The sequence below is a fragment of the Ochotona princeps genome, chromosome 6 (assembly GCF_030435755.1).
Source record: "Ochotona princeps isolate mOchPri1 chromosome 6, mOchPri1.hap1, whole genome shotgun sequence".
NCBI lineage: Eukaryota > Metazoa > Chordata > Mammalia > Lagomorpha > Ochotonidae > Ochotona > Ochotona princeps.
Window position 1 is genome coordinate 48148289 of NC_080837.1, and position 12803 is coordinate 48161091.

Genomic DNA, 12803 nt, shown 5'->3' on the forward strand with positions numbered 1-12803 from the left:
GATGCTGTGGCAAAGCCTGGCCAGTTGTCAGTTATCCTGGCTCTTGCATGTACCAGAAGATGTAGTGGCATGACCTGTCTTGGCCCTTCCCCAAACCCAGCTTGCCTGCCCATCCCGCATCACACCAGTCCCATCCTCACAGTGGCCCAGCAGGTCCCCCCATCCCACCCCACAGCTGCCTCAACAGGCACACTCCTGGTATGGATCTTGCAGGCCCAGTGAGTGTTGTGAGCCAGTCTGTCATGGTCTGTATCATTTGGGCGTTCACTGGCATGTGCTGCAGCCTGGGTCTGCCTGGTCTGTCTCCAGTCCCACTCCTAATGTTAACTGGCAAGTGTTACATCCCAGCTCAGCCTGACCTGCGCACCATCCTGACACTCACACCTGCATGATTCTGGAGAGAGACTCTACCAACCTTGACCTCAGGTGGGTCTGATTGGTATTAGTCCTGGCCTGGTCCCTGTGAGTCACTTCTCTGCTACAGCCTTAGCTGGGCTTACATCCACAGTGGCAAGGCCCTATTGGAACCATGTAGGACTCTGAATAGCCCAGGTGGGGGACTAAGTGGCAGGATCCAGCCCAAACTAGTGTAATCCGGAGAGCATAGGACAGATAGGGAATGGAGATGAAGGGGCTGCTCCTTCTTTTCTGTCCTCTCATACACTGGATGTGGTCAGGTGATCAGGATGGAACTCAGGCAAGGGGCAATGCACAATGGGATGAGTAGCAACTGGATGTTGGAGAGCTAGAGCATGGGATGTGTCTTACCTGCAGTAACATGAGGTCATTGGAGTAATCCTTGGGATTGTAGTCTGGGTGGGGAATGGTTCTTTTCACGGGGATGACTTGATGAGTACTCTCCACGGTGATGGTCCCACAGTGAGGTTTATAGAGCTGCCCAGAGAGCAGAGTGATGGAAGGGAGGCTGTTGAGTCACAGAGGACACAGCCCAGGATTTGTGAAAAGCAGTTGGCAGCTGGGATAGTGTGTGGATTGCTGCAGCTAAGGTTGGAATCTAGGGCATTGTGGTCCAGGGGCTAAGCTCTCTGTGTCCTCTGCCTCTTAGCTCTCAAGGTTGAATGCTGTAACTGTTGGTGATGGTCCAGTGATTCTCTGGTGTCTTGAGCCACATACAGACCTGGAATTTCTTTCTTTGGCTTTCTATGCCAAAGCATGTTCCTAGTTCTCAGGATGGCAGTGTTGATCACTCTGCAAGCAAGGTGCCTTACACCAACCTAACTTATGATCACCAAGTCACCCCTGTTGCATCTCACCTCCTCCTAAGCCCTCCTGCACATAGGGTTCCCAGGATCTTCTGGGGAAGTAGTTGGGGTCTTTCTGAAGCTTTTCCTGTGGTAGTATACTATGTCCTAGTCTTCACCTGCCCTTGCCATGAGTAGCTGTCAGCACAAAGTCCTCACAGATCAGGAAAGCTCCATACTTCTTCCCAGCAAAGTCATACCAGATGTGAAGAAGGGCCATGATGGGACAGGAATGGGGTTTGATCTCATGTCCCCTGATGATCTCTCCTGAGAAAAGAGTTGGCCTGCTTATATGCATCCACTGGATGAGCATGCTCTGGATTGCTCTGACACTGCTGGTACAGGTAGGGACATGGCAGAGGATGGGACAGGGGAAAAGATAAAATATGGCTGGTGTGAGTGTCCCTGGACTGGGCTTCATCACATTGCCAGTAGATGTGCTGCGTGGGGCAGGGGGGGGCAGGAGGTCTGTGTCTCTGGTAAGTCAGGACTGCCTCTGCCCTGAGGGACAGGAAGAGGGTCAACAGTAGTGGCTGCATCTTTTTGGGAAGGCTGCCCAGCTAGCTGCAGGTGCACTTCCTCCTTGGCTCTCAGGGAGGGGGAGGAGCAGGTGGGCTCAGTGACCTCATGTTTCCTCTGGTTTTATGGTCCTTCTTTAGTGATGATTTTTGTGAAAGCTGCTTGATGCTCATCTTTTGTCTGTGACTGATGACGTCCTCTTTGTGATTGTGTGAGAACTCTAGTGACCACATTGTCACAGCTGCTGACTCAGAGCCAACCTCTATCAGGAATTCCAGCGTACAAGTGGGGTCTGAAGGATGTGAGATCAGCCAATCAAAGTGTGGAGGCTCTAGACACCTCAATTTCCAGCAAGGAAACTTTCAGTGCCTTTGTTGCAAGACTGCTGAGTATGGCAGGATAATTTCTTCAGCAGATGGATGGTTTCATCCTTCTTTACTTTTAGGACCAAGCATATTTTCAATGTGTCTTCTTTGATCATCTAGTGGAAGAGACAGAAATGCCAGGAACTTAAATAGAGTTTTACTAGGTCCAAGAGAGTGGTTGATGCATGAGATAGTGATAAAGCATAGCTACCATCTACCAGGTCCACCTAGCAATCTATTCAATGCAATAGCTTCTTTCTCAGGGAAAACATTTTTAATTAGAAATGCTCAATATGATAGTATACCTCTCTGTCTTTTTAAAGATGAAAGTCCTGCGCTTGGCACGGACTGGCCCATAATAACAAATTGGTGTGGTCCTAGGAATTGAATCCAATGTTTTCCATGAGCTGAGGTCTTTCCTGTGTCTTAGGTTAGTTTGGGGTCAGCTTCACTCACACCACTTGAACTGAAAACCTAAATTGTGTTAAAGTTATGAAATTAACTGTAATCTCCTGGTCATCACTAACAAAGTAACTGTAAAAGAAAATACAGTAAAGGAAATGGAAAGGAAGTCAAAATAGTGCCCTAGGAAAATCAGCCAAACGTAAAAGAAGGCACTATTGGGAGACTGAGAAACAAAAAATAGGAGACATACAAAAGATTAAAAAGTTGCAAAATGGCAGAAGTCCTTCATTACCAATTGTACATGGGTAAACTTACCAATTAAAGGGCACATTGGAAGAATTGCCATAAACTGTACACTTCTTCCACAAGACTTGTTTTTGTCTCCAAGGCATAAAGAGATTGAAAATCAAAAAATGAGGGGAAAATATTCCATAAAGAGATGTTAGAGGGAGCCACAAAGTCCTCAGGTCTTCAGTTCTGCCCTTCCCCACCAGTCTCATCCCTTCACCTTCATATTTATTTGGGAACTGAGATCCTGAACAGAGTTATTTTTGACATGATAAGTTCATTAGCCTAAGAATGGAAAGAATTGGGAGTTAAGGAGTTTTTTTTTAAAGATTTATTTATTTTTATTGGGAAGGCAGATTTACTGAGAGGAGAGAAATAGCTTTCATCAGCTGATTCACTCCCCAAGCAACCACAATGGCTGTAGCTGAGCTGATCTAAAGGCATGATCCAGGAGCCTGGAGCCTCTTCCATGCCTCCCACATGGGTGTAGGGTTCCAAGGACTTGGGCCATCCTCCACTGCTTTCCTAGGTTATAAGCAGAGAGCAGGATAGGAAGTAGAGCAGTAGGGACATGAACTGGCACTCATGTGCAGTGCCAGCACTTGTAGGCAGAGAATTAGATTGTTGAGCCACCACCATGTTGACCCCAAGGAGAATTAAAAAATTTTTTCAACAACTAGTCAAATAACCAAGCCCTGTAAGAAACTCATGCTAAATCTAGAAACAATAACAAAATTTTACAGGAAAAGGAAGCTAACTAAGGTGACGGGTATGCAGGCAAGATAAACTTGATCCAGGCGCCTCTGCAAGAGAGAACACTACTCAGAAAAAGACTCAGTGGAGGGATTAAATTATCTTTCCATATTTGACCAATGAGGGCTTAACTAAAAGATGGCAAAAAAATCTGTAACTTTTAATCTCAAGAATGTGTGCCTAAGAAAAAAATGAACAACGAAGATCATCTGGAAAATAAGAAAAATTAATAACCATGTTGAACAAATGAGAAAATGATACCCAACATTACTGCCAGTTGATTTTGATAATGACTAATCATAGATCCTCAGTTCAACACCTGAGTAGCATCTGATATTTCCTCTACTTCATAAATTAAACATTCAAGACATGGAGAAAGTAAGGGATTTATCCCGCATCATTCAGCTCAAATGAGAGATTGTGTGGGTGTCAAGAGAAGGGCTGGAATATAGAGGCCTTGTTACAAAGCTTGTGACCTGGTCACAAGCTCTATAAACTTCATCATTTTTATATTCTTCAAGAACTCTGTGGAAGACTTAAGGAGGTGCTGAGGAATAAAAGTTTTCATGTATGTCTTTGATGTTTAACTCTGGTTCACTTAAAAGAGAGATGTACTTTTGTGGTTACCACTGATGATCAAGGAGTCTGTGTAAGCCACAACCACATCTTCTGCTTACATTCTTTATGCCCTTGATTTCTTTCTTCAATATGTTGAAAAATGTCGTGTGTGGTCCCTGAAAGAAAGTTCCCTTGGTCCTTAGCTTCTCACCAAACCCACGTAGTCTCTGTTGTAAGTGGGTAGATCACTCCTTGTAGGTAAAAACGAATGACACAATGACCAGGCATTTCTGCACTCATCATGTCATTTGAGTTTGCTGTTGTAACTTGATTTTCCTGAGCCTGATCACTCATGTAAGTTATGGTAAAATCAGGACTGATAGGTACAAACGGCCTGAACCTGGCCCTAGCTGGCGACCCAGCTGTGTTACTGATCAGAAAATTCCTGTCTCTGTTGGGAGCTCTCTCTGTATTCCTATCAGGATGGTGTCTAATAATCATTTTGAGGGTGTTAAGATGACATAGAAATTATTTTGAAGGGAAATTAGTAAGGAAGAACTCAGAGTATATATCAAGTGGAGGTAATGTGATACTTCTATTTCCCACTGTGGTAGAAAGGGTGGGGAACAGGAGACAGATGAGGAGTGGAAAATCTCTAGAGGAGAAATAAACCTCTATGAGCTTTCTGGAGTTTTTGTATTCACTAGAATATTCTTTGATGTTTTCTTGCAGCCTGCTCTTATCACTGCCCAGTTATCAACAACAACAACAACAAAAGTAGGAGAATAGGGTCTGCTTGTTGCTAGGGACAATTCATTAAAACCCTGGAATGGGTAAAAATCTGTATTAGGTAGAAAGAAGCCTACAGGGTAGACGAGAGGCAAGTGGGCTTGGGTGAGAACAATGTGTGCACCCCCACCAAACTGGCAGCAAATATAACAATGTAGACTCAGAAAAATAATTGCTGTTGACCACACTTATGTGTGGGAGCAAGTTGTAACAGAGCAAAGTTCTGGGTTGTGATGTTACCTTGGGTCATTCTGAAGACTTCCCAACCCCAATCAGGGGCTTTTTTTTTTTTTTTTTAAAAAAACTTTGCCAGGAACTTTGGCCACCAAAGCCACCTCTCTACCATAAAGCATTTTGTTTCCACAGGGTGTGAAGGTCATACCTTAACCTTCTGGGACGGTGGGCTCTTTCTTGTGCTATCTTGCTCAGGGTCTCACACTCTGAGCCTTCTTATCATGTGTGCATGGGATGTGGCAAATGGTTTGGTTTGAGGTAGGTTAGAAGGTTAGAGGTGCATTGCTGAATCATATTAGAAGTTTCGATATAGGATTGCAAAGTTGATGGGTCTTTATCTCAAAGTTCAGGGCAGCTTTAATAACAAATGCTGCATTTGGATACTCTAACTCATGCCTAAGAATTCCAGGATCATATTTCCTATCTGCCCTCTGGTCTTGTGTACATCATGCTGTGATATGTGATGTGTGATAATTGGGCTATGACCCAGGTGTAGAAAGCCCCTGTGTTCAGTTTTCCAAGAACCATATGAAGAAGGACTGGACCATTCCTGTCAGCCCTCCAAAGTTTGCAGCATGATAAAATTAGGCAAATGTTGAACTTGGAAATTAAACATGCAACATGATCATTATGGTCTGTGGGTTAGAGGCTATTTTCATTTTTTAGGCACCAAATGAGCCTCTCTGAGTCTAGTGCTCTTTAAGGAAGAGAAGGAAATATAAAAGTGCTTCCAGGTCAGAGTTTGTGCAGAACTTTATAACAGACAGGGTACCTTGGATATAAATCATAAGTAAATAGTTCCGTGGTTCTTTTTTCCTCTTTGCACACTTTCCTTGTGCGTGGGCAGGTCTGCAAGGGTCACAGAGTCAGACAGGTCCAGACCAGACGGTCCCTGAATTATTTCCAGTCTCACATGCTGCTTATATGGACAATGGACATGAAAATTGCAAACTGTAACACAAATAAGTGTTATTATCTTCCAAGAAAATGACTTTCGCTTGTGTTGATATCCAAGCAGATTCTGGTCATTCTGTCGAATCGGGGCCAAAGAATGAGACTAATAGGCATTCTGACAAAAGTCCTTTTTCGAGAGAAGTTGAATGTTGTCCTCCATGGTTGCTTCTGAACACGAAGCAATCTCACCTTGCTGTGCTCACTACTATAGCACTAGGTCATCGCTGTTTCCCATCTCTGGGATCTCACTTTCACATTAGGAGGTAATATCAGAGCTCCTATTAGGTGCTAGCAATTCATGAAAAGAAAAAAGAATTTGAATTTCTATTTTTGAAGATCAAGAAGTGGGTGGGTATATTGGATTTTTTTGTTCTACTGTTGATCCCCTATTTTCTGGATCAGAATTCTTCCTCAAATATATTTTTCTGCTCTAATTTACATTGTTTGCTACCTTGCAAATGTTGATTACCTGAATTGGAATGTCTTCCCTCACCAGCTGTAGATTTTACTAACAGTGTAAGATATTCCCCCAAATCCAGAAAAAGGAATTTTTAAAATTCAGAGACAGGGTTCTGAACTCAGCTAAGAGCTCAACTAGACATAGTAACCTTTTATAGGAACTGGCTGTAGGCCTCATAAGAAAACCATCTTGTTATGCTTTCAAAGATTGCTCAGTGAATTGAACTTTTTTTTTTTTTTTTTTAAGATTTATTTTGAAAGAGTTGCAGAGAGAGAGAGGGAGAGTGAGAAATAGTAAAATCTTCCATCTACTGGTTTACCCTTCAGATGGCTACCAGGGCCAGGGAACCATGAACTTCATCCATGTCTCCCTCATGGGTGAAAGGGACCCAAACACTTGGGCTATCTTCTGCTCCTTTTCCTAGGGGAGGAGCTAGATTGGAAGTGGAGCAGCTGGGGCACAAATGGGCACCCACATGCGATGCCAGGGTTGTAGGTGGCAGCTTTATCTGGTGTGCCACAGCACCAGTCCCAATCCATATTATATTTGACCAGGACATGAACCTCCCTAAAATTTAGCCATTAAGCTATTTTCTTTGAACTTGTGAGGGAAAAAATAATGTTCAAAATAGACAGTGCAGTGACCAGTAGAAATTCTCTGACAACAGATTTTGAATTAAGCTGGCTGAATGAATAAAAAAAGTAATACCTTGCCTGGTATCTACTAACAACAGGCCAGGTTATTTGAACTAACCCTCTTAAGGGTAATAATTTAAAATATTCAGGGAAAAAACCCACCTTTAATCCAACAATGAGATGATAAGGTAGTGTGACAATGTCAGTTAAATTTTAAATTTAATTCCGAAACTAATAGAGGTAAGAAATCAGGAACTCAAGTTGTTTTTTCCATGGATTAACTTGTAATAGAAAAAAACTTAGCCTTAGGTTTAGATTGGTGATTACTTGGGAGCAAAAAGTTAAGGTCATGGGTCCAAACAGTATGGAGAAATCTCCCCCATATGTAAAACTGGGACCCCATGGGCTCCTCCTCTGTATACAGGTGAAGCAGAACTAAATCTACTCAGCAGAGAACTTGGGGTGCCAAACCAAGCAGGTGGAAAAGACAAAAGGAAAAATAACAGCACGACTATGGGAAGGTGTGACCAAACGCCAGCTCTCCTGGAGATTGACTGTCTTGGTTTTTATGGGCCAGTTGGTCTGATTGTCCACAGGCACAAGGCGCAAACCATCACAAGTCTCCTCTGAATAAAGTGCCATTATTGCAGGCCTTGAGAATGCTGTCATCTCCTGTTCTCCCCTACTACCATGCAAATCTTCTAAGAATATCTTCTAAGAATTCCAAGAATGCAAATCTTCTCAGAATAGCAAAGTGTGTATGAAGAAAACGTGGAGGATCACAAGAAAGTAGGGCATCATGGCTGACAGGCAGAAGATACAGATTTAGGGGAGCAGATGGACAGGTGCTTGAGATTTTGGAATGATGTGATGTGTGTTGTTATGTAAACTGGGTAATAACCAGAGGGAATAGGAACACATGAGGCCTCAGATGGATTTGATAAAGATTCAAATAGAGCTTACAAACATATAAAAGGAAAAAATGTAAAGTTAAAGCTAGTAGAATGGATTTGATTGTAGATTTATGATAGTTGAAAAGAGAATTATTAACTAGAAGAGAGATTATAAGAAATTATTAGAGTGCCATACCGAAAAAAAAGAACTCAAACAGTAACTAGAAGCTATTAAAGTACAATGAATATTGTTTCCATCAAATGCTCATCATAGTTTCTGAATATGTTTATAAAAACACAGTTGAAGTAAATGCAAGAATTTGGGGGTAAGATAAATTAAACTTCTGCATTTCTTGTATTTTCAGAGAAGACGATAAATCTGCTGAGTAAATTTGGTGTTTGATCATAAGGAAACGAGTTGTGTTTGTGTAACCACCAATAGAATACAAGCAGTGGGAGGTTTCCAAATTAGTGGTGCAGAAAGAGGGAAGCTAAAAGCAACCATCAAAGTAAACATAAGAAGGAAGAGGAAAAAAAACAAAGCAAAGCATGAAAGAAAGGAAAGGAAGACAGAGAGAAAACTATTATCAAAACACATAAAGACATGTTAGAACCTTAACTGTTTATTGCCAATGTGAAAAAGCCACTTCCAGTATGAATCTGAGTATATGACATTCTGGAAAAGGACAACCTGTGGAGACAGTAGAAGGATCAATGGTTGCCACAGATGGAGGGTGGGAAGATGAATAGGCAGAGGAGAGAAGGTTTTTAGGGCAGTGAAACTGCTCTGTGTAACACTTTAACGGTGGATGCATGGTATTACATCCTTATCTAAATCCACAGGATATACCACTCCAAGGATGAGCCCTCATGTAAATTCTGGAATTTGGGTGATAAAGTGTGTCAGTATAGATTTATTAATTATAATAAATACACCATTAGAGGGGCATATTGGTATGGGGGAGGCTATATAGTTGTGGGGTTACAATGTGAACTTTCTGTATGTTTCTCTCCATTTTCCTATAAACTTAACTGAAAACCCAAATCTTAAAAAATTTTAAATCTTAAAAAATTGGAAAGGCAAAGTGACAGAGAAGGAGAGAAACAGAGAGAAATCTTCAAGCCCTTGATTTGCTCTCCAAATGGCAACAGCAGTCAGGTCAGGGCTAGGTCAGAGCTAGGAATTCCATGTAAGTCTCCTATGTGCTTGGTAGGGACCCATGTACTTGGTCCATTCTCCATTGCCTTTCCAGGCACATTATAGCAGTAGTTGAGAGACAAGACTCCAACCGGTACTCTGAAATAGGAGGCTGGCAATCCAACTATTTTAAAATGAACACATATCTTTAAAACAAACATCCTTACATAACAATTGGGACAAAAGCAAAGTGTCAACCAAGAGTAGACTAAAAAAAAAATCTCAATGGCCAGTGTAGTACTGTGTTTTAACAGGCTAAGCTTTCGTCTGAGGTGCTGATTCAAATTCCAATCCAGCTTCCTGTTTATGGCCTAGGAAAGCAGCAAATAATGGCCCAAGGCCTTGGGACCCCACAACCATGTGGGAGATTCAGAAGAAGCTCCTGGCTTTGAATTAGTCCAGCTCCTTCCATTACAGTCATTTTTGGAGAAAGGCAGTGAATGGAAGATTTCTCTCCATCTGTCTGTCTTTTCTCTGCAACCCTACCTCTCAAATAAAAATAATTTATTAAAAAAAACCCAAATATCTCAAAACTATTTTAAATGCATGCATTCTCAATCTTCCAGTTAGAAGTAAGAGAATTTTACAACAGCCATGGAAATAAAGCTTAATATGTTTCCTGTACATTAGGTTTACTAAGTTGAAAGTAAAAGAAAGGGAATTTAAATTATATTTATGGTATCCTAAAGGGAAATAATTATGGATATATTAATGCCAGGAAAAACTGACTTGAAGACAAAAGCCCATGTAAAGAAAAGTTGGATCATTTTGCAAGAATAAAAAGTTCCATTAATCAGGAAGATGTAGCACCTTTAAATTTTAATGCATCAAATTTACAAAGCCATAAAATATATATATCATAAAAATGGAAAGAACTCCAAGGAGCTGCGTAAACCCACTATTATCTGTGGAATTGGCACAATTAAGATGACTTAAATAGAGCACTTGACAAACCAGACCTAGTAGTTCTGGAACACTGCACCCATCCACTACAGAATATACATTTTTACTAGTATTCACAGAAACATTTGCCCAAATTGATCGTCTTCTGGGTCATAAAGCAAATCTTGTTTTTTGGTGACAGCCTAATTAAGGCAGAAATCAATAAATAATAACTAGAAAATCCCCAAAATGCTACAAAGAGAAGAAACTCATTTAAAAAATAATCTATAAGTCAAGATAGAATTTATAAAAATAAAATATATTTGAACTGGATAATAATAGCAATAGTTTTTAAGAATTGTGAAATGCAGCAAATGCAGGTAGAGGAAATTATACAGTATTAGAAATCATAAATCACAAAAACTGAAGTTATTGGATTGATAACAAGTCAGGTAAGTTCAACAAAGTAGGTGGATGGCATGTGGTATCAGAAGTTAATGAAATAACAGGCAGACATGCAGTTGAGGGATTTATCAGGCAAAGAATATTTGAAAAGGCCAATAACATTGATCAACTTCTGGATAAGCTAATCAAGAAAAAGTGAGATGTCATTTTCTAATCTAATCTCATAAAGTTAAAAAGTAATATTTTCACAAAGGCTTCAGAGGATTTCAAAATGTCAAGAATGTCATCTAGACGAAGTGGAAAAGTAGAAATTTCAGACAAAATAGAAACATCACCACCTGACACAAACTCAAGATAAAATTGCAAACTTGAGCAATACTAGAACAGCCTAAGAGATTACATCAGTACTGAAACATTTTTCCACATAAAGACTGACCTAGACAGCACAATGTTGAATTTCTACTGAAATTTAAAGAAATAAAAAGTTTCTCATTCTCTACAAACACTACTGTAATAAGAAAAAGAAGTTAACATTGCTCATCTTGGTTTATAAGGTTGGCATAACTGGGGTACAAACAACAGAGTAATAAAGGGAATTTATAGGTCAGTCTTATTCATGATGCATAGACACACACACACACACACACACACACACACAAACCAGAGGAAATTCAATGTGCCAACTCTCAAAATTAGTTCAAAAACATACAAAATATGTAATGACCAAGTTAGGTTTACACCAAGAATATAGACCTTATTTTCATTTTTTAAAATTAATTAATTAATTTTTAAATTTATTTTGACAATCTTGACATAATGAGGGTAAAAAGGTTCAAGCACTACAGGAAGATGGGTAAGACAATTAGTTCCGTATTGTTTCCTTAATATATCTGATGTAAAAGGAGGTTTTAAGGGAGAAGCCCCGCCCAGACTCCCACCCACCCCAGGTCCCAGACGTGGGGCATGATCCGAGGGTCTTGCCCAAATGGTTCTGATAATTCCACAGTTCTGAATTGTTGCCACTCTCACCATTCCAAGCACAATGCGGTTGTTGGAGATTCCACTAATCGACATAGTCCATCATAGCTTCTCCGTTTGCCCAGTTTTTTCATTGCCAACATATAACTGAGATGGTTGATTGACTTGTTCTGTTCTCTGTCATTTGAGGGTTAGCGTTCTGAGTCCAAAAGCTCGATTAGGGGGTTCCGCAAAGAAACTTTGTCTAAGGTGTTCCCAGACCAGATTCTTGTATGTGCTAGCAAGCACAGGGCCCAGCGCAGTCCATCGCCCCGATAAGCTGGTGATTGCAGTCGCTGGGTTGGTTCTGCCTCCATCCCTGTCTTCCTCTGGAACCAATGGGTGTTTGCAGTCCAGCCTGGTTCTGTCCAGCGCACACTCGGCCCTCGCACAAACCAGCGGGAGCTGCATCCCAGTCGGAGCGACCCACAACAACCCCCACCAGGCCAGCCCCCTACCCTGGTTTGCCAGTATGTGTGGCAGACTAGTCCAGTCTGTCCCACATTCCCTTCTGTTCTTATACATGTCAATGGGTATTAAAGCCTTGTTCCATTTAACCAGCTCAGCTATCCAGCCTTCACAGATGTTGGGTGTCAGTCTAGCCACCCCAGCCCCTGTCCTATTTTTAAAGAAAGAATAACAGGGCCTGCAGTGATGTCTTAATGGCTAACTCCTCACCTATATGGGATTCCATATAGGTAGCGGTTAGTGTCCGGCCTGCTCTACTTCCAATCCAGCCCCCTACTTATGGCCTGGGCAAGCGGTAGAAGATTACACAAAGCCTTGGGACCCTGCATCTGTGTGGGAGACCTGGAGGAAGCTCATGGTTCCTGGATCCTGGCTTTGGATCGGCTCAGCTCCAACTGTTGTGGCCATTTGGGGAGTGAACCAACGGATGGAAGATCTTTCTCTCTGTGTCTCTTTCTCTCTGTAAATCTGATTGTCTTTCAAGTAAAAATAAATAAACCTTAAAAAAAAAAAAAGGAAAGAAAAATGGGGCGGGAAGTGGAACTGGGATTCCTGGTAATTGTGGGATAGTATTCCCATTGCATAACCCCTTTTTAGTCCACTCTTCATTGTCCAGGGTCAGGCTCTGTACATTACCCTGTAAGTCACCTGAGTCTTCCAGCATTAAGGAAAATGGCATTCCTGAAGTGGAAACCAGTTGTGCATCCCCAGGGCTGCT